General features: G+C 44.6%; 1 protein-coding gene across 11 annotated transcripts in view; it reads right to left on the bottom strand.

The window, feature by feature from the left end:
- The window catches only part of TSPAN18 (tetraspanin 18), a 169,707-nt gene that overhangs the window by 123,478 nt on the left and 19,505 nt on the right, over positions 1 to 26,724 (bottom strand). For 3 of the 11 annotated variants that reach the window (XM_075094260.1, XM_075094271.1, XM_075094270.1), the window contains exon 1: positions 25,882 to 26,054. The exons of 2 other annotated variants lie outside the window; for them this stretch is intronic. The gene's annotated coding sequence lies outside the window, so the exon portion shown is untranslated. Of the gene's footprint in view, positions 1 to 25,881; positions 26,067 to 26,724 lie in introns of those variants that run through there. 6 more of the 11 variants (XM_075094264.1, XM_075094261.1, XM_075094263.1 and 3 more) reach the window with 5 other exon arrangements.

Consider the following 26,724-nt stretch of genomic DNA (forward strand, 5'->3'; position numbering starts at 1 on the left):
CACCCACCCAAATTTGTGCATTATTAAGCATCCAGTCTTTTGTTCAAGGTTCTTAAACAAAAACATAGCTAGCACATGTCCTGGCAAGAGGTGCCTTATACCCAGCAATCACTTAGGGCAGCTCTAATAGACTAATTTCTCCCAAACACAAAAACAGGGCACACCAGACAGATTAATTCAAGGACACATCCTTTCCTGAATTCCACAGAGCAAGATAAGCCTGTGAGCCTTGCTCTTACTTTATCTTAACTAAGATGTTTTCCCCATTCGCCCGCTCAGTAAAAAACTAATTATTTACCACTGAGGCACGGAATAGGTTAAAGTTTCCTCTGTCTTGTCTCAACTCCGTTTGCAGATTAGGGGAAAACAATGAAGTCTCCACACTTCGTGATATTGCTAATGCTTCCTGTGGGGATAGTAGCACCAGCTGCAAAGAGGATTATGATTTCAGTTTAAAGAGAGTGTGCACTGTACTGCCGCAAGAGGCACAGGCTTATCAGAAAAGAAACCAAGCTGCCCCCAAACTATACACATGGGACTCCTGCCTGCCTTGAGTTCTGGCTGGTGGCTTGATCACACACCCGCTTATCAGGAGTGATAAAGCAGCAGCTACGCTTGCAGGAGGCATGGGAGTGGGGGATGAGTAGTGCTGTACGAGCAGCTTGCATGCATTCACCATCAGAATACACAGCAATGTTTACAAATCATCCCACCGCATTCATCTGCGTCAAAACACAGAGCTGGCCAGGGCACAGCAGAGCACAGAGGCTGTGCATTCCTGGCCACAGTTGGAAAATCTTGAAAGAAAACCTATTGGTGGAGCTGTACTAACTGTGGCGATGTGAGCTGGCCTTCCGCAGGCAGGACTAAAAGTGCATTGAAAAGCATAGCATCATCAGTTAGATCTGCTCTGAGCAGAGTTTGCTTTGAGGTACAGCTTCAAACACTGGTAAAGGGTCTCTGTCAGCCCTTTCAGTCTCACTGCTGGGCACAAAGCTGACTCAGATGAAGAAAGAATAAGAAATTGCCACTGAACCCTCATAAGACATTTTCCATCACTCTGGGTACTATCAGCAAGGCAGCAGTTTACTCTTACACATACATCTCTACCAGCTATTACAAACGAGACGCAGCACATTTTCTTTTTCGTAATACCACGGCTTTGGCCAAACCAGCCACCAAAAATTCCTCAACTTCAAGGAGCGCTCAACCTAAATGGCAGGATGCACCTCCTGGCTAATGCCCAGGTCAGCATGCCACTTTCCCCCCCCCCATAATAGTTGCACAGTTCAAACCAGCCAGCATGAAAACCTGAGTCCTTTTGAAGTCTGGGGTTTTGTTTTAGTTGGTTGTGTTTTTTTTGTTTTTTTTTTTTAACACTATCACCGTGCTTGTGCTTCTCAAAGTTATTTGTACAACTGATGCAAGCTCAAGTTACACAAATATTCCCCCTCTACCCCTAATTCTGTTCAGGGTGTTTTAATAGTTCCCTATATGCTTGCTAGAGGCTACAACATCTAGCAATAGCATGAATGCATGCTCTGGACATTTACAGGCTTAGAAATCACTGAGCTTCACCCTCCCAGGCCTCACCCAGCATGCCACTGTCTTATAAGACAGTGTTGTTCTAAGCAGTCTTTGCCATCTCTCTCACACACCACAAAATCCACAGAACAAACCCTCCAACCAGTCGTAACAGTGAACAAAGTAACAGTTTTAAGATGCTCACAAGGCACTTCCATGAATTGTGGCATGCCTTAAACCAAGCTGTTTGGCTCCTACAGAGGGCTAAGGTCTCTTAGAGTCAGTGAAAGTTGGATGCTTTTCACTAACTAAAACAAACCTTCTTGTGCTGGTACAGTTCATGCGCCTCTCTACTAACCTTTGCAACTGGGTGCTCGATTCATCTGGGTTCCCCTCTCTATCCACTTTTCCTTACCACTTACCTCTGTGGAAGAGAAGAATAAATGGAGCTGAAAGACTAAAGATTTGCCTAGCTTATGGCTTTTAAAAACTGAACACAAACTAAACCAGAAACTTTCCCGTTAACTTGCCTTCAACAAACTTGTGCTTTAAGGGACTTGTGAGCCCCTGCAGAGATCTGAATTCCAATTGACCTAATGTTTCTGATGCTCCTTTATTCTCTGAGAACAAAGGGTGTAGATACATTTGCAATAATAAATTAAAGTCACTGTCTTTCAAATCTTAATCAAGTCATCATGTGGGCCCTGAGCCTCGGGAATGCAACACTTCAGTGTGTTTCTCCATCTCACATCCTGAGAGCCAGGTGATTTAAGGTATGCAAGGAAAAAAATCATACCTCAGAAAAAAATGTCCTGCTTGAGGGTAAGCGTTTTAAAGATTAAGAGGATTAGTTGGATTATTTGATAACAGGTTCTCAGTGGGAGGAAAGGCAACCTTAGCAAGGAGGGCCAACACAGAAGCAACAGAAAAACAATCAAAAGAAATCCATCAAGGTGAGGGGCTAAATAAGCAGGCTTAGGAAAAAACAAATTGATAGAGCGAATTCAGGTCCAGATAAAGATACTTCATCGTCACCTCTGCAGACAAGGTGTTTTCTTTTTGGCAACAGGGATATTGAATTTTATCAGCACCATCAGGACAAGCTTTCCACTCAACTCTAATCGATACACCTCTACTCCTTCCAGCCTCAGTGGCTCAGATAGACATTGACCAACAGTGGCATACATCATCATACTATACAGACCTTTGATACCCTCTGCAAACGAGACCCATCCACAGGATGGGCTGTTGATCTAAAACAAAAGAAAAACAGAGCAGAGTAAGTATGTCACTTTGCCAGGCTACCACTAGGAGTGATGCAGATAACGTGTTTTGCGAAGGACAGCCCTCAAAGTTTGGGCAGAACCAATCATCAAAATGGCTATCCAGGAGAAGGCTGGAAGCAAGGAATTGAAAGTAGATATATAGGTAAACTTTACACCTCTGTACTGTTTGACAATGCAGGGCTAAGCCTGCATAAACTCTTCCTTAATCAAGATTTAATTGAAGATATAAGTAATTTAGATAACTACTTTCAGTAGAGACCAGGTACACAGAAAATTGCATTGCAGCCACAATGAACTGGAGAAGCAAGAACAATTCATCCTAAAACATGTTGTCTTCCAACATGGGCCTTAATGTCAAAGGCAGCAATTCATTTTATGACCTGCACAGCCTCACCAATGCATTTCTCACCGATCATCTCTACCACAGCAACAATGGAACCAGGATGGACTGAACTGACGACACCACACCGAGGAGCTCCACACTTCTGTAGCCTCTTAAGCCTCCTGACCCAAAGGACAGTTAGCACTCTGAACACTTTAAACTGGGGAGCGCTTGCTGCCCTGCATGGACATATCTCACTCTGCCTATACAGAGACTTTGGTATATCAACATTCAAGTGCAATCTATACATTTCTAAAATCAATCAGAATCCCTAAACTCTTACAAAAGGAAATGAAAAATATTGCTGTCAAATGCCCATCAGACCTAGAAGCCTAGGTGACTGTCATACATTAAACAAATTAAAAGGCTGCATCGGAGATAGTGTATGTTCTTCCCATCCCTATCTGCAAAGGCTGCGATTAAAGCTCTCTTAGTATCAAAATTCAATTTCTTTAGGTTTTGCAAACAGCGGCCTTGAGCTGAATGCTGCCAGCCTGCCTGCAGCCTTTGAGGAGATTAGGTTATAATAAGTCAACTATGAGAATCTTAAATCTAGTATTAATCCTAATTCCCATTTAACCACATCTTCACTGTGCAGTGAAAGCTGGCTGTGCATGAACTTGCATGTGCATTCTGCCATGTGCAATGATCTGTGTCACAACAACAGATGCTAAACCTCATACATGTTTAAAGAAATACATTCTGACCTTGGTTTCCAGAAAATCCCAGTAAAGAAAGACTGGAGCTGGGGAAAAGAGTGGGCTGACCTGGAATGATTTCTGGGAGATGACAGGAATGGGTCGATTTCCAGCCTAAAAGATTTAGCAGCCAGTAACAGAAGATTTCAGCCCTGGCTTGGAAGAAAACAGGATGTGTACCCTAATCACAAGGACACAGAAACATCTGTGACCCTGACCTCATAATGCTGCAGTGGTGCTGCTGTTGTCACATCACCAGTACCAAACTCCTCAGATGATAACCACTGGGGCTGCAGAAAGCACTGCACATCACCATGGTCACATTCACTCTGCCAAGGTAAGTTTCAGGGGCAAAAGATTCAACATTTCCTCTGAGCAAGTCCTCGTTCCACCTCTCTTCCTAGAGATTTTGAAGCCAGTATGGCCCACCTTGCTGTCCCAGCCACTGAGCCCCTGGGGATCAGGTCAGAACAAGGTGCCTTCCCACTGCCCACCAGAGCAAAGGCACCTCCTCAAGTTGTGCTGACACAGGCTTGCTGCAAAAGCTTTTACTAACAGCTAGCTCTTTCTATTGCAAATGCAGGGGAACCAAAGTGCCATCCTATGCCCTTTCCAACATAATTTTACACCCATTCTCTTTCAAACCCCATTATGGCAGCCAAATTGGCATGGCTCCAGGCTGCCAAGACTTGCTGAGTTGTCCATAGGCAAGATCAAGTCATTCAGTACCTCCTGGCATTCCTAGGCAAGGTACTGATCCTAGAGACACAAGAATTGAAGATGAGGACAGACTGCTGCTTGGTCTACTATCAAATGGGACAATTTTAATTCAGTTATCAAAAAGTTCTCACAGATATTTGGAAAAACCCCAGTAATGTTTCCTATGTTTAAAGCACAAGAATTCACTGCAGATGAAAGGAAACTTTCAGGAAACACATTCCCAAGAGACAAAGATGTGTTTGGCACTGTCGTGGTTTAGCCCCAGTCAGCAACCAAGCACCACGCAGATGCTCGCTCACTCCCCCCTGGTGGGACAGGGGAGAGAATCGAAGAGTAAAAGTGAGGCAACTCATGGTTTGAGATAAAGACAGTTTAACAGGTAAAGCAAAAGCTGTGCGCGGAAGCAAAGCAAAACAAGGAATTCATTCACTACTTCCCATTGGCAGGCAGGTGCTCGGCCATCTCCAGGAAAGCAGGGCTCCATCACACGTAACGGTTACTTGGGAAGACAAACGCCATTACTCCAAACGTCCCCCCTTCCTTCTTCTTCCCCAGCTTTATATACTGGGCATGACGTCATATGGTATGGGATATCCCGTTGGTCAGTTTGGGTCAGCTGTCCTGGCTATGTCCCCTCCCAGTTTCTTGTGCACCCAGCAGAGCATGGGGAGCTGAAAAAGTCCTTGACCAGTGTAAGTGCTACTTAGCAACAACTAAAACATCCCCACATTATCACCACTGTTTCCAGCAAAAATCCAAAACGTAGCCCCATACCAGCTACTACGAAGAAATTTAACTCTATCCCAGCAGAAACCAGGACAGGCACCAGTACCTGTTACAGGCAAGAGGACCTCCCTACTGGCAAGGGAGTCAACATCTGCTGGAAAAAGCAAACATTCTTTTTTTTTTTAAAAGTAGGTACAATAATTGCTGAAAACCTCTATTTTCTTCAACCCCAGCAGCCTGAACTCCCCAAACTAAAAATGTTATGAGATTTAATTACAATATTCTAGATCTTCCCTCTCCTTGCAACTGTATTACCAATTGCTTGGTCACCAGGACACTCAAGTGGAAGCTCCAACAAAGTTATGGTATGCTGGAGTAGCAGTAGGCTGTGCATCAACTGTGCTGTGGTAGCTCTCCATGTGCATGCTCACACCTTGCAGCTGATGTGAGGTAATTTAGCAATTATAGAGTTGAGCTGAATTGCATTACCCTTCATTTGCCATGGGTTAAGACCACACACATGGACAACAACCACAGCTCATCCAACAGCTGGTAATTTGACTGAGTGCCTGGCTTCTGGAATACTGCAGATCTGTTCATATACCCTCCTTAACTTCAAGCCAATATTCGAACCAAGCACTTTCTCTTTCCCCACAAGGTAGCCTACCCATCATGCTGGTGCATGTCCTGGGGCAAGGTGTCTTCAGTCTTGGGAATCTGGAAATACAAAGCTTCTTGGTGGAAATAATTACCACCATAGTGAAGACTGAAATCTCTCAGAGCATAACAACTCCAATATGCCAAACCTCTATTTCTCTGACAGGAGAACACAGATATGTCCAGTCTGAGTAAACAGGGAACTTTACCTGTTTACCGTTATGGGCTGGATCTTCTATGACACTTCTCACCTCAGAAACATAGACTAGGACACGCTAACGAGGCCGACAGCTGTAGGACGGCAACTCATGAGTTTTAGACTGTGGTTTCTGGCAATCAGCATTTCAGCACCCCTTCTTTCCTAATTTAGTCAACAGAAAGGAGAATTAGGGCTTTTAATTATGCAGGTAATTACAAAAATAAAAGGAAGAAGGCAGAGATTCCTAGTCTATTCTGCACAAGAATTACTCTCCCAAGGCAAATGAACACCTGCGCTGCTTTCTATCAAAGAGGGTGACTCACCCCCTTCCAAAACACACCCTTCACAGACTATACCTGCATATCCCACTACCCCTTGGGGCAGCCCAGCAACCTGCTTCAGAGGCTCATCCAGAAGTCCAACTCTAAGTGGCATGTCTCTTCAGAAACAGTAGAGGATTTTGGTTTGCATTCATGTTTAGTATTGGAAACTGCAAAGTAGTTGCACAGTTTAAGATTTTTGTCTGCAAAACAACTATGGACACAATAAAAGCCATCTATTTATGCATGCAATCTTAAACTTTCAAGATTAAGCAAAATATACTTTGTGCAAGAAAACAAGTAACTCTAAGTTAGAAAAAGGTAATGAGATTTTTTTTGCCCAGTGATCAGAAACATTTCAGGGGGAATAATTTCTTATAGGAGGTATTGTTTGCCATACCTAAAGCCACCTGTTGAGAAATGTAAGAATCAGAGAGAAGAGTCCAATGAAAACAGCCTTCAAGCATACATGAGATAGTTACAATCTCCTTATCAATCCATGCTGGGAAAAATAAACAGTGAAGGGGAGTGGAGAACACCTATTCCTTCTCCCAAATATATAAATACACAAACACTGTCTCAAAATAATAAATTTGCTAAAAGCCACACAGGAAATGATGGTCAATACACATACCAGATGTCACAAGTACTCCCGTGTTTAGCGCACTATGCACCATCCATATCTTCATATCATTTAGAACAATCCAAGTCACAACAGTTTTCCCTAAAGTTGATTTCCCCAGTATCCTATCCAATCTAGCTTAGGATGCCCCAGGCAAAGCAGTACCTCATCATACTCATGCTGAATGAGAAAGGAAAACCTATTCCACAGTCTCTCACTGCTATCCAGTCCCTTTACCTTGCTCCATTTCATGAACTCTGGGTATCAACCCCAAAAAGGCTTGCTGCAGGGATCGGTTTATACTGTCTGCCCTTGCTCCCACCCCAAGGTGGTACATGTTGGCAACCATACTCTTCAACAGCAAAATGGAAAACACTTATACTTTGAAGATATGAAACTGTGGTGGTGCAGCCCCCACCCCAACCCCAGCCCACTCTAGAAGCCCAGCACAAGCCCTGTTGTATTGTTATCTTAGTCCTAAGGACTTGGGTGCCAGGCAATCTCTGTCCACACCTGGGCCATCTGCTGCCTGACTCGTGTACCAGAATTGTGGCCAGAGTGTAAAATATTGACCAAAGCCAATCACCTATATCCTATAAATAGCAATCCAAGAGGGAGACCCTTTGAGCTCTCCGGGACCGCAGCAGGCTGTGTGACCCTGTACCTCCCCCTGGGCTGGGACACCTCTCAGGGTAGATTTTGCAAGGATTAAAGGATGGTCTGCTGACGATTTTGCAAGGACTCAAAGGCCTGATTTTGCGAGGTTTGGCGGCCATGCACTAAGGAATGACAGGACATAAAAGTGAGTAATTTATGAAACTCACAAAAAGGGAAATTTTATTTACAGGTTAACCTTGGTGGGTGTGTGGGTCAGTGTGTGTGTGCATGCGATTTGACTATATATATAATCCGTAATCACATAAACCGTTGACCAAGTCCAAGACTAAGATTGGGCCTAGCCGCAGCTAGACTTCTCTCTGAAAGAAGTTTAGAAAGCAAGGGGGTCTATTCTGAACCTCCTGACTCAACGGGAGGGTCCTCCTTAGCCCCTGCATCCACAGTCCCTCCAAATCATTCTAACTCAAGTATACCTCAATTTTCCTTTGTGCACTCCTTCCATGTAAGCAATGGAGCGAACCGTGCCATTTTCAATTCTTTAACTAAGTTGCTATGTTGATTGTAAAAAATTCCATCAAACTCTTTTAAATTGGCTGATGCTGTTAAGAATTATACAACCTAATATTGTGATCTTTCTCAAAAACATTAATAAATCTTAAATTTCTAACTAAAGCTGTGTAACAAATCATATTCCTGACAATTTGGTGTAGTCAGCAGGATACACAAGGTTGTATTTGTGACAATTTGGTGTAGTCAGTCATATCCACAAACCTGCATTTGCGACAGAAATAAGCTGTTAACTAATATTTAACAGTAAATATGCCTTAAAAAGAATAAAAAGCCAAAACAAAGCATTGCAAGTTCACTGAAACTTGAATGCCACCATCCTTAGTAGCAAAGGTAACCCTGTAGCTCAGTGATTCAGGCTCTCCTGGGGGCTGAAATTGCCTAGCTAGTCCTGATTAAGAAGATAAGCAGACAGAGCCATTGCTCTGAGATATTTCAGAGAATGCTAAAGGAATGACTGAATCTCATGGGGTTAATAACACAATTTCAGTTTTTTATATCATCAGTTATCCAAGTATTTACCTGGCTCCAAAGCAGAACATTAACAGATTCTCTAGAGTTGAATGAGATATTCCTAACATGTCAAAAGCCTCAGCCAAAAACCTAAATATATGGAACAGAAGTTCCTCTCAGATACAGATAGTATCCCCAGAGGAAGATGCCTGCTTGCCTCCTGTGTGGACTTAACCAGCCCAGCTGCTTTGGGCAGCAACAGCAGGGTAGCCACAGCAGCACAGAGTTGCAGACAGTATCTGCTCAGGATCTGAGACAATCCTTTCTGTCCAGGTCACAGCTGCCATGGAGCAAACATACACAATGCTCTGATCTGCACATCCACCTAGAGCCCGCATCTGCCCTTGGTTAGGATGGTGAGGCAAGATAGCCAGGAGAACCAGAGTCTCCTTGGTGAAAAACTAGAGTAAGCAAACAGAGAACATCGCTGCACTACTGTAGGAGACTTGTGTTCAACCTGCTACAGGTAAGATGATCCATTCCGTCTCAGGGCCCCTCAGATACACGCTTGACTGGATGAGTTGCTCTGGACGGTGGCAGAAGTCCCCATGCCCCAGCAGCCACACAGACCTCTCACAGAACAGAGGCATTCACAACACTGTGGGCAGGGTACGTGTCCCAAAAACTGGGTGGGGAAGCACCAAACCTCCAGCCTGCTCCCTGAGTCACCCCAGGAAGGGGCTGCAGGAGCATTCCAACCACAGCAACCAGGTTCCAGCTCCACTTTATTAGGGGGGACAGAGCTTCTCAGCCCTGTGATAGCCCTTCCTGTAGGATGTTGGTTGCAGGGTGTACTGGACCTACACCACACCAGTAGATTGGCTCAACTGAGCCTACAGAATTGGTCTGTCCAAATGACGGGTGCATCATTCTTCCTTACCACTGGGAGAAATTGCAGCTAACAGATAGATGAAAAACTACTTAAAACTTAATTTCTGGCTAGACTGTCCTTTCACAGTTGAACAACATCATTCTCACCTTCCCTCCAACAGCTCCATATGTTGAAAGGGTTAAAAAAATGACAGCAAAACCATTAGCATTTTGATACATTTCCACACATGTATTAGCAAAAAGTCTATAAAATTCATTGTTCTGAGATAACCCTTCAAGTCTAGCATTTTCTCCTCAGCTTGAGGCAACCAACTGGTTTTCCTCCCCTTAATACCTTAGTAGAAAGCTCCAAAGAGTTGCCAAGCTAGAAGTCTCAAATATGCTCGGGAAAAGCAGAGTACTGACCTTCAAAGAGAAGCCACGTAAAGTGCCTGGGGTTTAATTAAGGAACAACTATAGGGGCATCATCTTAGATACTGCAACCCCCCCTAGACATCCGGGCTTCTGTATATTGCAGCTCACAACACATGCACACAGTTTTCCTTCCAAAACGCTGAGCGCACACAGCCCTCAATAATTTCAGCTGCCATGGAAGGTACTCAGCATCTCTGAAGAATGAACAAATTAAAAACCTTGACCCTGATTCAACACAAGCTCAGGGACTTGAGTTTTCATCAAGATCAAGGCTGAATTTTTAAAGAGTATTTCAATCTCAAGAACAAAGCTGTGATTTTGAACTGCACAACTATCATTAATACTCAGCAGCTCCACACCCATGCCTGGGAAGTTTGTCTTGTTTTGTTAGGGTTTTTTGGGGGGATTGTTTTTATTTTTTCCTTTTTAACAACTCCAGATCGCTTTCTCAAGGAAGCACTCAGGAGTGCCTCAGGGCAGAGAGAGCAGCCCTCTCACTTCGTGGCTTTGATTAGGATTGCTCCAGTGACAGGCAAATGCTTCAGGACCACACCGTTCCTCAGATACCACTAAACAGTAGGACTCAAGGAGGCACTAACCTGTTATGGACTGTTAGGCCTGATTAGATCCTCACTGCAAACACTTTTTTGGGGTAAACAGTCTGAAAAAGCCAGTCTGTTCAAAGGAAAATGCTTGTTATAAACCTGTGCACACTTCTAAGAAGGTTTAACAGGTCAAAAGTTGGCATTCAAAAGAAAGCAAGAGTAGCAGTGGGTGCACTGCAGTACAATGTGGAAAAAGGAGGTTCAGATCCCAGGGTCATGACCTGTAGTCTCCCATGCTCTAATGCATATCCCAAATCATGAAATATTCACTATTTTGGCTGAAGTAAGAACTACACACCCTCAGTCCTTCCAAATCTTCAGAAAATCTTTGTTTCTTTATGAGAAACAGCCAACCAAACAACCCTTCCTCCCTTCCCACACCCCAAAAAGATCCCAACCCACAAACAAAGCTTCATTTACAGAGAAAAAGGTGCTCTATCCAAATTTAGTAAATGCACAATTAACAGGAAAAAGAAGAGAAGGCCTTAATAACATATCACTAAGCTATACAGGACATTTGGCTCCAAGAAAACAGCAAAGCAAGCCATTTATTTAGCTGGGAAAAATCCTCCTATAATACAGGAAATATTCCCTCCCTGTTTTTTAAACCCAAGGTATCTTTTCTAGGAGCAAAATTTGGATAGGTGCTATTGAAGGAAGAAAGAGTTACTCTGGCTCTTCCTTAAAAGCAAGAGTTCTTATTTGTTAGTCCACTACAAGTTCCCCATGACACCCTCAGTATGTCACTTAGATTTCTCTGACATCAGTAAAATGGGAATCGGTACACAGGATTCTCTGCCTCAAAAAGGTGCTACAAAGATACACTCCATTTGCAACTCTGAGATGCAGAAACTCAATAAAGAAGTGGTAGCTAATCACTCTGACACAAAATAGAGGCTACATCTGCCAGAAAAATTCTGAGCAGCAGACTCATTCTGGTGGGCTAGTACATGGATAGTTCAGATGCCTACCCAATCTGTTCAGACACGCTGCACTGTTTCATTACCCACCAGTCAGTCTCTGATTTATGTCTAGGAGTATATACACAATAACAAATGCTACTAGCAACATGAATCCTCTTTTGAACGCATTAACAGTTATTGGAAGGGTGAGAAAGTTACCTTAACAGTTTCAAAAACTGCATCTGTTTTACCACCTCCTTGCTACACCATAGCATCTCTAGACAAACTCTTGCTTTACTAGGCAGAATTCATCACAAGCAAAAAAGCTCAGGGACAGTAGAACAGGAAAGGGGAAGGAAGTGACAGATCTTGTCCACGCAGAATTACCTACAAAGCTGCAAGATAGACTCAGGCACTCTTACATTTAATCATATTCCATTTAAAAATCAATGTTTGGTCCCATCCCATACTGTTGCACTTCACAAGGAATCAAAGATTACAGCTGAAGATCGCAGCTTCATGTTAAAGGACAGTCTATAGGTGTAATCTGGTAGGCTGCTAAAGGAAACAGATCTACTACACAGCTTCTTTTTGGGCTCCTTCAGCTTTAAATGACCAGTCCTAGACTGAAACACTGAAGCCCACAGGGATACAGCTCCAGCCACAAAAAGGATTCTGCAAGTCAATCTCAGGGAATAGCTGGGGCATGCAGCCCTGATGTGGGTTCTGGCAAACCCTCCACAACACTATCCTAGTGTCTGTCCTTATTTCAACAGGAAGAATTTCCAGTGCAGCTGAACCATACATCTAAGTTCTCACTTACTGGAATTATTTTCACACTAATCTCAATTTTTTTTCAGTCCTCCATCCCTGATTCAAAAGAAGAAAAGAGAAAAATCTTAGATCAATAGCTTGCTTTTCTCAACAATTTAAACATACTTAAGAAATGTGCATAATATGGACATGAAATTGATTCAAAGAAGGATGGTCATTCACTGATTAGAAGGCAGAAACTGACTTTTGTGGGCAAAGAGTCTAGTCCTTAAAAAGGTCTCATATAATTCCCAAATGCCAGCTATCATTAACAGCACAGTCTAAGCCTCTGAAGAAAAGCAGCAGCTTACCTTCATCTTCCTGGGGATCTAAAGAACCTTAGCAATCAACCTCTTAGAGGCTCCTTTAAAGGTTCCTTTAATGACTGTAACCAGAAGCAAGAGGCAGAAAGCTGCTGCTATTTCAACCAAAGATAGAAGACTTAGACTTGATTAAGAGAAATATTTTCTTTTCTTAATTTTTTGTGAAGACATATTAAGAGACTATTGTCATCGAATATTTTCAAATAAGTATTGCCTTTTTTTCATCAACAAAACACAAAAGCAAGGCTTAGGGTGTTTTCATTTGTTCTTTCAAATACTCTGTACCCAGGGCCTGCATCTCTGCCTGGGGGGCAGAGACACTGGAGCTCATCTCACATCCAGGATGCTTTGACATTATATGTTTTCCAGAGTTGACTGTGTGTTGTGGATTCGGCTGTTCTGCACCCAGCAGAGCTCTATAGAGATCCTGGTTCTGGTTTCCACTAGCTCAGGCCTTCTGCTGCCCCATGCTTCTGTGTGCTTTGAACATACCTTATGCCTTCTACTTCAACTTGAAGGAGGAGGAAGGGTGAAACCAAAGAGGCAAGCTCAGACTCCTCTTCTACCACAAGATGAACAAAAGTCTTAAAACAGGTTAGCAGAGACCATCTGAGGATGCATTTGGCTTCTTGGAAACAGGAAGCTCCCTTTATTTAAACCTTGAATACACAACAAGGGTCTGGAATGTTTTGCCTTTAAGAGGAGTGTTTTGCCTTTGCCTATGCAGTGCTGAAGCTTCAACCTCCAGCCTTTCCCCTCCACCTCTTTTAAAAAGCAGGGGGAACAAAATACAAAGTAAAGGCAGAAAGGCATTCTCATGCAATCAGAACTGGAGTGTGCATCTCAATTTCGCAATCCCACGTTTTAGAACAGAGGAAGCCCTGAAACCTCCCCTCGGAAGCCAAGTAGTGCAACAGCGTATCAGGATTTTGCCCTGCAATAACCAGGTCCAGGGTCTTCGATGATGCAGAGAGCAACCACAGGGAACAAATGTCATGGCTAAGTACAGACTTAAGCTTATCTGAGATCATCTTCTGTCTGTCATCTTGTTACCTCCTCACTCGCCAAGGAGTATTAAGAAAGCATGAAGAGAGGACCTGTCCTGGTTTAGCCGGCAGCTCAGCCCCACACGGTCGCTCGCTCACTCCCCCACCGGTAGATGGGGGAGAGAATCAGAAAGGTAACGTTCGTGGGTTGGGATAAGAACAGTTTAATAATTAAAATTAAAAGAAACAACAACAAAAATGCAATGTAAAGGAGAACAACGAGAGGCGCGAAACCCGGTGTGGGGGAGGGACGGGAAGGGAGGTGGGAGGGGAATGAACCGCCGAAACAAACCGCACGCGACGCCGCCGCTCCCCTAAGCCGCAACCTGCCCCCCCTTAATGTACTGGTCATGGTGTCACATGGTATGGAATGAACATCCCATTGGCCAGTCGGGGTCAGCCGCCCCCACCATGGCCCTGCCCCTCCCAGCCCCCGCTACCCCGCCACGCAGCAGAGCTCGGGAAGCTGGAAAGGTAGCCGACCCCCCACGGTGAGGAGAATTAACCCCTTCTCAGCCAAACCAGCACAGGACCACTTTCCTCTCCTCTCCATAAAACAGGAGGAGACAAGAAATTGCAAGAAAGAGGCCTACTACTGAAACCATGTGTTACCTCTGCCTTTGGCAAGCTTGCTGCAATCAAGCCAGCAGAAGAGTGTTTCATCCTGTTCCAAGCAGCTCCTCTCTTGCCCTAAGCATTATTTTTCCTCCCCTGCCCAACAATAATGGCCCAGGCATAAACAAATCAGCAGTGTTCAGCTACATTTTCTGTGGCTGCTTAAGGTGCTTTTCTAATAATATTCCTCAGAGGAAGCAGGGGTTTAGGACGAATATAGCCTTGTATAGCCTTGACCGGGCCACAATACACTGGTAGTGCTTCAGGGTCAGTTGTTCTCCTCCTGTGACCACCACGCTGATTATTTTACCAAGGTCTCCAGAGATTCTTCACTCCATTCCATGAACAGCACATCAAGGGGAGACACAAACCTGCAGAACCAGCAAGGAAAGAGAGCAAGGACACCTGGATGGGAACTTAGTTTCTCATCCCACCACATTTTTTGAGACTTAAAAGATTTTTTCATTTCACATGGGGGTGACAGTTTGGAATCCACCTTGGAATCCTTCATGCAAAAATCCATGTGCTCTAGAACAGCAGTCCTGTGGTTAGGACATGCATTCCTGGCATGTAGGAAACCTGCTTTCAGGACCCTGTTTTGGACTTGTGACAGCATAGGTGAAAAACCCAAACCACTTGGCTCCTAACCAGCATTTCTGTTTTGACTAAGAAATTCTATCCCAAATGCAAGAAATCCACCCAAGGAGAACTGAGTGGAGGCCAATCCTTTCCCACAAAGCAGTACTAGTTTCCATAAATCAGCATTTTCTGCAGGCAAATTGTTTCCTTGAAAAACTTCCAGCCAGTCCTAGCATAAAGTAGTAACCAGTATGGTTTCTGCTGAAGCCATAGGCCTGGAAGCAACCCACCCAAAGAGGTTCTGCCTAGGAACAGCTCGCCTCCCCTAACTAGGACCAAGATTATGCTGTGTAGAAGAAACAAATAAGGTCTCCTGAACTTTGCCCTGACACCTCAGGATTCTCTTTCCTTCTCCTAAACCAGCAGCTTATTTTGTTAAACAGAGGAAAGGAGGTGTGGTGGGAAAACCTCACACGCTCCATTCCTGTTTACTTTATTAGTTTCTTAGTCTGTGTGATTTGAGACAGTAAAATGTTGCTGATGTCCTAAAGAGCATGTGCATGTACGTACATGTGTGGTAAAAGCTTTTAAAGCCTGGCCTGTACTTTATGTGGACAACTTTACGCACTGGGGCAGGCAGCATCTTTTTGTTCTGTAGCTCTAAGGAGAGATAAACCTGTCTGAAGAGGGAATTAAAAGAAAACATATAGTAGTATCACAGATGTATCTCACAGTTTGTCTCGCTGATTTAAGACACTTCCTATGAATTGGCTTGAAAGTATCTCCTTCATAAACTATGTTCTCCAGAAAGAACTAAACACAGTATTTTATGTGCAGTACAGGATTATCCTATAAAGTTCACTGACACTCTGTGGAAACGTGTGTAAGAAGGGCTATTTAGATAAATAGCTCTATTCCCACACTAAAGTTTTGGCTTCTCTTCCTTTATTGCTAAGAATATTTCTATTGAAACAACATCTTTGTGCTTCTGAGGATCTCTGCTCCTGCTGCCACTTCCCCACCCGGAGCTATAATCCTACACTTGTCAGAAACCCAGCCACTGCTGCAGAAGTTAATACAGCTCCCATCTGTAGATTATAGCAACTTTTAATAGGGGATAAGCAGCAGGAAAAGGTGAGTTTAAGCAGCAAAGAACATGCTGGTTCAGAGAGCCATGTTATTAATGTTTATTAATTTTAAGCATTCATTGAGTGCTGTGGAAGATAAAAGAGTGAACTGAATGCAAGAACCAAGGAACCGAGTTTCTATAAGACAAGACAACAGGAGAGCATAAAGAATGAGCAGAGTGTCTGGGGAGAAGAGGAGCCAAAGAAGAGGTAGTAACAGCAAGGGAAAAAAGCCACACCTTTTATCAACAAGATGTTCTAATAGTAAGAAGTATGAAAAGAATTAAAGAATTCCTCAGTGTCTAATCAGAGCTGTTCCCCATAGGGGATCTTCTGAGCATTAGTACAAGGCATTGGCATATCTTTAAAGAATGGAGCTTTGATCATGGAAACCAAGTGTGTGGAGGGAGAAGCTGGAAAAACAACAAAAGGAAATGCAACTGCATTACCCTGTGGTATGAGAGCAAAATCCAGCTCTGGACTGACACTTTACACAGCTCCAAGTTGTCATGGTTTTAGCTGGGATTTAGTTAATTTTCTTCACTGTAGCTAGCAACGAGTTGTTGGTTTTTTTGCATTTACTCTTCCAACAGTGTTTTAATAACAAATCTCCTAGGCAAAACATCTCTAATCACTGCAGAGCACAGCAAACTTCAAAAAACAACAGCAATTTTTAACATGTACTTCAAAAATCAGTATGGTGTAGATTGGACAAACTAATATTGAGAATAGATGAATCAATGCTGTGACAATCAACTGTTATTATCTCAAACCCTTCATGCCCCACATTGGGTGCCAAAAAGGACTATCATTGTTCAGCCCCAGTCAGCAACTAAACACCACGCAGCCGCTCGCTCACTCCCCCCACCCCTGTGGGATGGGGGAGAGAATCAGAAGAGCAAAAGCAAAAGAAAAAACCAACACATATGGGTTGAGATAGGAACAGTTTAATATTTAAAATAAAATAATTATGACAATTATTATTATAATAACAATAATTATAGTAAAAAGGAAAAGGGAAAAGGAAAACAAAAAAACAAACGATACAGCCGCTTACCATCCACCGACCGACACTGCCAGTCCCTGAGTCGTAATTGCTGCCTGCCTGCCCCAGCCAGCTCCTCCCAGTTAACATACTGGGCATGATGTTACATGATATGGAATATCCCTTTGGCCAGTTTGAATCCGCTCTCTTAGCTGTGCCTCTTCACCTCCCGGCTTCTTGTGCACCTGGCAGAGCATGGGAAGCTAGAAGAGTCCTTGACTAGTACAAGCACTACCCAGCAACAACCAAATCATTGGTGTGTTATCAACATTGTTTTCATACTAAGTCCAAAGCACAGCACTATGGCAGCTGCAGTGAAGAAAATTAACTCTATCCCAGCTAAAACCACAACACAAGTAAATCCATTTATACCTTCTGTAAAAGGTTAGAATGAGGCATACTTCTCACACAGGTCTCCCACCGTTGGCAAATTCCCCTTCTTTCACACAAACCCTTTGCCCCTGATGCCCCTGAAGGACCCCCAGTTACTACTTCTCTTCCCTAACAAAGATGCAAGCTTGTGGCTTACTCCATTTTAAATATTCACACTTTCAAACAACAACCCATGAGGCTTCACAGTTCCAATGCACTTTACCGAGATTAGCTAACAAGAACGTTCATCATGCCCACATGCTGGGGGGTACTGTCTTTATTTTCACAGCTGGTGAAACAGATGCTCAGAAAAGCAATGCAACTTGCCCAGAGCCAAAGAAGCTCTACAAGCAGGCTGATGTTGGTGATGCTGGCATTTGCACCTCTCAGTTCTGGGCAGTAAAATCAGTGGCAGAACTTGGGAGTGAGAGTCCAACCCCCCTCCCAAACCCCTCTGCTCCCAAGGCTACTGCAGAGCTTCAAAGCTGTTCCCAAAGAACATCACTGTACAGAAATACTACAAGAAATCCACTACAAACTGAAACTTGGAACTACCTGCAGCGGCATTAACCAAGAAAAGTAATGTTTTTAAACTAAATCTCTGATTCTTCTCCTGCCAAGCCCTCCCCACTGCAGTATCAAAATATAAACACACAAAATGCAAAGCAAGAAACCTGCTCCTTTCAGCACAGTGAGGAGGCAGGGGACGGGGCAACCAAACACACACACACACACAAAAAACCACCAACCAAAACAAAACAAAAAAAACCCTTTTAATCCATCATGCTTCTGGGAAACCCTGTTCTTTCTTAATGTCAGACTGTGGTTCCTGACCAATTAACATTTAGAAGAAGAGAATCAGTTTTTAACTGGCAAAGCATCACTGTAAGCTGAAATCTTTATCAGTTTGGAAGGTCTTTTTTCAAGACTGGAACCCAGAGTTGTTCATCACATCAGCAAGGTGATTACATTGCCAATTCTCAGGCTCCCAAAGCAAAATGTAGGTCAGAGAGATCTATTGGTGCTTCCAGCTGTGTGCCTTGATTATTTCCAGAACTAGCTCTCAGCTTTTCCTGTATCCTATTCAAAAAACAGTTCAGTACAACTCTAGAAGATCCCTGTTACGTGTCTATGCTTCAGCCATATTCCCATCAGAAGCAAAAGCTTTGTTGATCAACACAAAATAAGCACCTCATTCTAAGCAGCTCCAGGAATCCCCTCTGACGTTAACAGGAACAAAGGGTAGTCGGCAGTTCAAAAATACACCAGATCCAAAGTCCACCCCTCTTAACATTGAGACATTCAACACTTTATTCTCAATTACTTCTCATACACATCCATTGTGGATCCACCACATTATCATTATTAAGTCCCACCAATTATTATCAGCCAAGACTGATGTCAAAAAGCATGCTGTTTTCAAATGATTACAGAAGTAAGTATATTGACAACAGTGACACTGGCTCCCATTCCAAAATCCACTGAATTTCCATACCTTTATCTCATTTACCCTGGCAGCAGGTTTGAGAAGTTCATCTGAAAGGCACACGCAGGTCCCAGAGACTTCTGTGAGAAACAGGTTCTCAGCAGGTCTGAGAAACCAGCCCAGTATAGGCATAAGCTCTCTCTGTACAAGAGGATCTGATTCTCTTCTCTCCCCAAGAAAATGAGATGTGCCATCAAGTCAGCCAAGAACAAGCCTGGTGTTGCTTTCCCAGCATAGCGTGTTCCAGTTCAGTGCCCTGCAAGGTCCGTGTCTCAAGAACAGGCAAAGTGTCAGTCAGTTCATTGAGACTATTTTTCCTGAAGAAGTGTAGACACTGTCACTTGGTGCAATCTTTATTACTCTAAAACTCCTTCCTCACAGACTGTCATACACTGAGCTTTTCATAAGGAGTAAATATAGTAACTGTTTCCATAATAATGTTAAAAATACCCCAACAGATTAAATTCAACAGATGAAGCAGGGCCATAAATATGTATGTCTATCAACATGACCAAAATCACCCTTCTTCAAACCTGGGCATTGCGCCATGAAAGAAAAGCTGCTAGCATTACAATTTCAGTGATGAGCCTTATGAGAAGCACAGAGCTGCAGAAACAGTCAGTCCTGTAACCACGCACAACATATACAACCCAAGCTGCAGCCAGGGCCTCTAAGCTCCTGAGCCCCTGCTGGGCTGTGCCACTGACCCAGAGTCAACAAGTCACCATATGGTCCCATACCCCATCCTGTTCATCTCTCTTGTTCAGTTTCCAGACATCTGGGATGGCATAAAAAGTATTTAAAGCTGTTCATGACTCAAGTGAGAAGTCAGTAATAGCTCTTATATTCTTTCAATCTCTGCTATACTACATGACTTTTCACACTGGCAGCTTGGTTTGGTTCCACTTCCCCAGGATCAACCACTGTAAGACTTTGTCCCCACTCTAGCGTCACAGACATCAGGAGTAAAGAGGATACTGGTTATACTGTTTCCAGAAGACTAACTAGGGCAGGCTCCAGATCACACTAGGCACCATACAGACAGTCCAAGAAAGTCCTTTTCTAACATGGCTATGCATCAGCAAAATGAGGGAGACAGAAGGGCAGGAATAGAGATGAACTAAACACGGTCAATCAACAGCTGAGCTAGGCAAACTCAGTCCTAAGCCCTAATTCACAAAATCATGCAGTCCTTTTAATAATCACAGAACCAAGTAATATCAAGCACATGGATAAGATTCAGTTTCAGCACTGTTTATTTCATCAAAACCATCTTCTGTTTCTTCCTGAAGTGATACATTGGCCTTAAAAAAATCTCAACTTCATTTGGGTTTAAGAATTGACTCTTCTACAGTGAGCTTTCTGATTTATTTCTCAAGTAGCTGGAAACTTCCATTTTAGAACATGTTTATTTAGTAAGTATATAGCAAAGGGAACATACTAATGACCAAAAAAGCCCCAAAGGACAAGAACCCCACCAAGACTTACCAGTTGGAGGGACTACACAGGCAGGTGGGATCCTGTGCAGAAACAAGACCCATACTAAAAACGTGTGATAGTCAAAAACCCACTTCCATCATTTCTAAGGACAATGACAAGATACTAGTTTTCGTTTTCTTTTAACTGAATTCGGTGTGGGTAAATTGACACCACATGAATACTCTCGATTGTCATGTAATATCTGCTGCATATTAGTCCACCAAACATGAAGCATTCACATTAGGCACGTGGTCATCCAAAGCTTCCTGTATCAAGACACCTGCAGAGGCAATTCAGATAAAAATAACATAAAAAAAAAAAAAAATCACACATATACAACTCACCAGGATACTGAGCTTCTCTGCCTCTAGCTCTGATGAGGACCAATGAAGGACAGCACCTCCAGAACAACTCCACTGCCCTGGAAGCGTAAATGCTGCTGCTTATAAACTTTGGGAAAATGGACATCCTTCAAGTCCATTGCTAGAGAACAGAAGGTGGCAGAGGTGCAGAAGCAAATCCCATTTGGGGTCAATTTGTAAAAATCTTTATCTTTTGATTTGTTAGATCTTACCTATGCAAAAAGAAATAAAAACACGCTGACAAACCGTTTTAGCAGCTGGTGTGTTAATAAAAAAAAAAAAAGATGAACGCACAGCCTTGCTATAGCCACTTCTTTCAGTCTCAGACGACTTACACTAAATGAGCCTGTTACAGATCTTTACCAATGCAGAAATGATAAACAGCAAAGCCAGTGCTAAATGCTCCAAGGCAAGGGGAGGGGGTGGGGGAAGTCCCATCAGCTATTTGGTGAGCACTGAATTCACCTGAATTGTCTGGAACGAAGGGATAGGATAACTCATTCACCTTTTTGGAAACTCAAGACTGCAACAGCAGTAAAAAGAAAATAAGAAATGTAGGGGAAGGAACGGACACAAAAAGAATGCTGAACTGCGCAGTTACAAGCAATGGTAGGACCCAATACAACTCAGCTGTCATATCAGTTACAAATGAGATAGCAGAGACCATCAGAAAGCAAAGGTCTAGACATCTGGAACATATCTTCATATGCAATACAATTAAAGTCCAGCAGTCTTCCCAGTGCTGAGAAGTGGTGGGAAGGGAGGGAACAGACAACACAAAATATTTAAGGAAATTTTAGAAGGAATAAGCATCATGAGAAAGAATAGAGCGGTCTGGACTGATTTTTCTGTACAACCTTTTTCTTCCTTCATTTGCTGCTTCCAATTAAGATTCGCAATCCTTTCCATGAAAAAATAAAATAAATATAAAATGAGAACTCCTAAGAAATAGCTTAAAAGGGAATGAGCAATTTCAGATCCCAAAGAGCTCATCCCTCTGCATCTTGGGGGAGAAATACACAGGCTTTGTCCTCTCATGGAAATAAATTAGTTTTGAGTGACTATTCTGAAGCGAAAACTGAAGAGCACCACTTCCCAGAGCATGTTACTTTCCAACCCTCACTGTACTACTTGCCCCAGCAAACAAACAAACAAAAATCACCCACAAGAAAAATGGATCTTTCCCTCACATTTTATTGATAAGTCAGTTTAGGTTAAACAATCAATCATAGTAACATTAGTCAAAAACTCTTGAAAAAGCAAAAGTAGGGATTATTTTGCAACAATACCCCCAAACAAGGACTGCTTCAGCAGCCTCGAAGGATTAGCAAGGGATATAGATAATCATCTGTTGTAATTATAGCTCTCAAACAGACCTCGGACCTACTACCACCTCATGCAATGACTCATCTTCAAGATGTCAAGAGCTATGCACTACCTCGCAAAACTCTCCAAATAAAACTTGAATCACCATCTGCTTATTTATATACCTTAAGCCTGTTTTGTAGCATCTGAACTTCTCTTTTCATGTCCTTCCTCATCTAAGGCCCACAGACCCATAAATCCAATAGCTTCTGTTCCCAGAGTTGTATCTGTTTTCCCGCAGCCTGGTGAGAACAGACAGGACTCGAGATAATTAAATAAAAACACAGGAACTGCATTATTTATTTTAAAGGAAAATGTGTCTTCTAGGAAGAAAGTCCTTTATTTGGGCAAATCTGAAAGCTGTTTATCAGTTTAAACTCGTTATCTGCCCATATGGTCTTAGAACTGTGGTTTTAAAAAAAAAACACAACAAAAAAACAAAACACAAAACCAGGCACGCACTAGCTGATGAAATGTCATCTGCCCCTATGCCAGAAACTAGTATTTTTGCACTGACATCAAATTAGGATCCTTGCCACAAGTGAAGGGCTACCACAAGGATAGCCATTTTAATTATGAAGGGATCTTACAGAAGACAGCAAGGAAGGCAGGGGCAAAGCAAGAAAACCCATTCACAAAAATACAAAGTCACTTAATTCACTTTTTGCCTCCTCTGCTCTAGTTCTTTCTGTCTGGGGAGGTGGGGCAGAAAGAGAGCAACCTAACTTAAAAAGAAAGAAAAAGGCAAGAGAATGAGAAGACAGAGCCAATAAATACACATCAAAGCATGAGATGGCTGTGCTTCAACTGCCTACAGTATTCAACCTGGGATAGATTAAGGCAAGATAAAAGGTGCTAGGAGGGAAAATACTACCCCTACAGGAACGCAGACCCTCTCTCCCACTTGCTCAGTCCTAATGCTGAGAGACCACCAAGATCCCAGCCACCTCTGCTGCACTGAAAGCAGCAAGCGCACGTGGTAGACCCAGTTTTACAGAAACATTTCTCCACCATCATCTGCTGTCAGGGACCAGCTCCACGCAGTGAGGTGGTTTGAAGCCCTCCCTGTTCCCCCGCCTGCAGCAGAGCAGCTCCCCACTGCAGCAGAGCAGGAGTTGCGTTTACTGATTCTGTGAGTCATAATTAGCCACGGGACGCCGGACAAAAGGTTTAGCACAGGACATTAAACCTGACTGCCTGAGCCGTCAACTTGGTTATTCCAAGAAGAGAGAAACAATTGAAGTTACAGTAACAGATGTTCCTTGTGTTTTATGAACTGCAGTATTACTGCTGGTTACAGATCCAGTTTCTGCCTTTTAAGAGAGACCTGCAATGCTGCATGTATGAAATTATTTGGACTAAGCGACACACAGGCAACTTGGCAAAGGACTTAAGGATAGCTCAGCATTTTCACACGTACACAATGATTCCCGTTTCCCTTTTGTCCAGCCCCACCCTGAGAAGTATAATACATGTAAAAGCAGCCAAAAATGAGATCATGCCAAATAGAGTCGTTTGTTGCCATCAGCTGAGGCAAGGGTGAAACACTCAGATCCCACTCCTCTTTTGTGAAAAACACACTCAGCCTCTCTTCGGTTTCCATTGTGGGGAAATCGAGTTGCTGGGATCTAAGTTTTCAGTGAGCCTGGAAACGAAAGACTGGTGTTCTTCCCAGGATGTCTTAGCCTTACACCCCAGAGGGAATGAAGGGATTTCCCCATAATTTACAAAGGAAATCTGAAATACTTACCCTATGAGCAAAAGCCACCCCCAAGCTCATTTTGCTCCTCTGTACCTAATGAGGCAAGCAGAGAGGCGGCCGGCGCTAGGAAGGCTTTGCTGGAAGAGCTACGCTGAGGCCGCACAGCAAGAAAGCCCTCTCGTGGAAACTGCCAGCATCACCCACCCGAGCCCTCCTCCCTCGGAGCCGGCCACGGCACGGGGGGGTCACAGTCAACCCCAGTGCAGAGCATCCCCTCGGCTCCCACCGCGCCCCTGGTACTCTCTGGGCTGCGGACTGATGGTTCGCCTCCATCTGTCCCTTCCCCAAGGAATAACTGCCCCTTCACCTGCATCTCTCACGGGTTTAAACACACAGCAATGTGGGTAGCAAAGCAATTTGTGGGAAAGGTCTGCTTTACAGAAAGGGTGGGACAAGCAGTAGAAATTTTATCTAGATTTTGCTGGCAGTCTGCAGTATCTCAGAAAAGTTAGTGCTCTTCCTTTCTTCTTCTCACCCGCTATGCTTAAATTCATGGCAACTGTATTGCATGGTATTTTAGCTTACGCCAACAAAAGCTGTACCTCAGCCACAACAAATACAGAAACATTAACTGCCTTCCAGGGAGGGTCGAACATTTGAATAATTTTAACATAGTATACAAATATTTCAGTGAAAGCATATGATAAAGAAGTGCATCTATACATTATGCTACAGTCAAGTTTGAAAGATTCCCAAGTTATGGAAAAGACAAAGAATGCACCTATTTCTCCCAAGGACACCCCTATCATTTGCTCTCAGTTTGTATACTTTTGAGACAGAACAACTGCCACTCCTTACAAAAGTGCTGAATAACAAAATAATAATTTTACTGGTAGAATCTGTCAACCATTTGGATACAACCTGTGGCATTAAGGTAACTCTTTAATAACGCCGCACACTTTACTCACTAGGAGAAACCCAGGGCAAACCTGTGCTCACAATTTGCATATACCCAGCCAGGCACGCAGCCATCTCAGCGCGCTTCTGCACAAGTAGCTTGGGTAGCCACTGGCTATTCAGTGAAATACGTGCCTAGAGTCTATTGTGTTCAAATTTTCTCTTATTATAGACATACAAGCAGTAATCAGGCTGAGCTTACTAATTGCTGGGAGCAAAAATACCAAACTTAACAGAAAACCCTCCAAGTACAATGCATTTGAAAACACGCTGCCTACTCGCTCACTCCAACATTTAAATACAAAAGTTATGATAAAACTTGCAGGGCCCAGCTGTACGGTTTGTAACACCCACGCACCACAGTGGGGTGGCACCTCCCTAACACGTTGTTGCAGCTATAAATCTCTATTTATAGCGGGGACTGACCCGCAGTGGCAGGACTGCAGTTTGCCCATCAGCAAAATGCGAATGAGAAAATTCCCACCGGATAGGACTGAAGTCAGAACGACACGTAACCCTCCAACCTTCCTCATCCAAACTTGAGGGGTGGCAGCTGACCCCGAAACGCCACAAACGCAGAGCGGAGCGTCCCAGGCGCAGCCAGCAGGCACCCAGCGGCTCCTCCCTCCGCTCGCCTTCACAGCAAGAGGCATCCCGAACAAGAAAATACAGAGGTATCGAGGGCAGGCTCTGAGGGCACCGACCCCGGCAAGGTGTTACCAGCGGGGCGAGTTCGGCTGGCCAGGGCTGCCGGGAGCCTCCTCCCGCTCCCTTCCTGGCGCTGCTCTCAGACGACCCGGCTCTTCAGCCCCGAGAAACTCGCATGCCGGGGATCCGTAGCGGTCCCGCACCCCCCCGGGGAAACCGGGCGAGGGTGGGGGATGCGAGCCCCCTCCCGTGGGTGCCCCAGCCACGGGGCAGTGCCAAGCCGCAGCCGGCACCCCTGGCAGGAGGGACGGGACCCTGGGCAGGCTGGCCAAGGAGAGGCAGCCGGGGTGCACCGAGACGCGAACGCCAGCTCTTTACCTGCCGGTGGCTGCAGCAGGCTCCGGCGGCGGCTCCCCGGGGACAGACGGACCGAGCTGGGGGCGGGCGGGCGGCTGCCGGTGGCGCTAGGCTCCCACTGCCGTGCTCTCCCCTTGCCCGGTAGCCGTGGAGCGCTGAAGCCGCCCGCCCCGCCGACTCCACCTCCCGGACGTGCCCCCTTCTCCGCCCCCGCCCAGTCCAGCCCGGCTCAGCCGGGCCCAGCCCCGCCCAGCTCCGGCGGCCAGGAGTGCCCCCGCCCCTGCCCAACCACCCTCCTCGCTCGCCGCCCCGTCCCTCGCCACAAAACTTCCTGGGTGCCCTCGGCCGGAGTCGCCAAAGGCAGCCAGGGGACTCGGAACCTTTCCACAACGCGCCCGGGCGCCGGTTCGACGGTTTTGGGGGTGCGGGAGAGGCGGTCCCTGAAGGGGGGTCCAGGGGGAGCCAGCCTGGGGCCCCACCCCTGGGGGGTGAGCCCTGAGCCCGCCCAGCTCGCAGGAGGCACCAGAGAGAGGAAGGAGAGCTGCCTGCTCCCTATTTCCAGGGTGCCCCTGTACACCCGATGGGATTCTGGTGCACCAGGGGTGATCCCTGGGATGCAAAAAAAGAGACCAGAAAGGTGGAGGGGCACTTGTTGGCTGGTATCTGCCAACTGGTGTCATACCAAATGTATGAAATTTAATAAGAGCAAGTGCCGGATTTTACACCTGGGGCACGGCAACCCTGGATGTACATACAGCCTGGGGAACAAGAGGCTGGAGAGCATCTTTGCGGAGAGGGACAGAATCACAGAATGGTAGGGGTTGGAAGGGACCTCTGGAGATCATCGCATCCAAACCCCTGCTT

This window comes from Phalacrocorax aristotelis, chromosome 5 (assembly GCF_949628215.1).
Source record: "Phalacrocorax aristotelis chromosome 5, bGulAri2.1, whole genome shotgun sequence".
NCBI classification, from domain to species: Eukaryota; Metazoa; Chordata; class Aves; order Suliformes; family Phalacrocoracidae; genus Phalacrocorax; species Phalacrocorax aristotelis.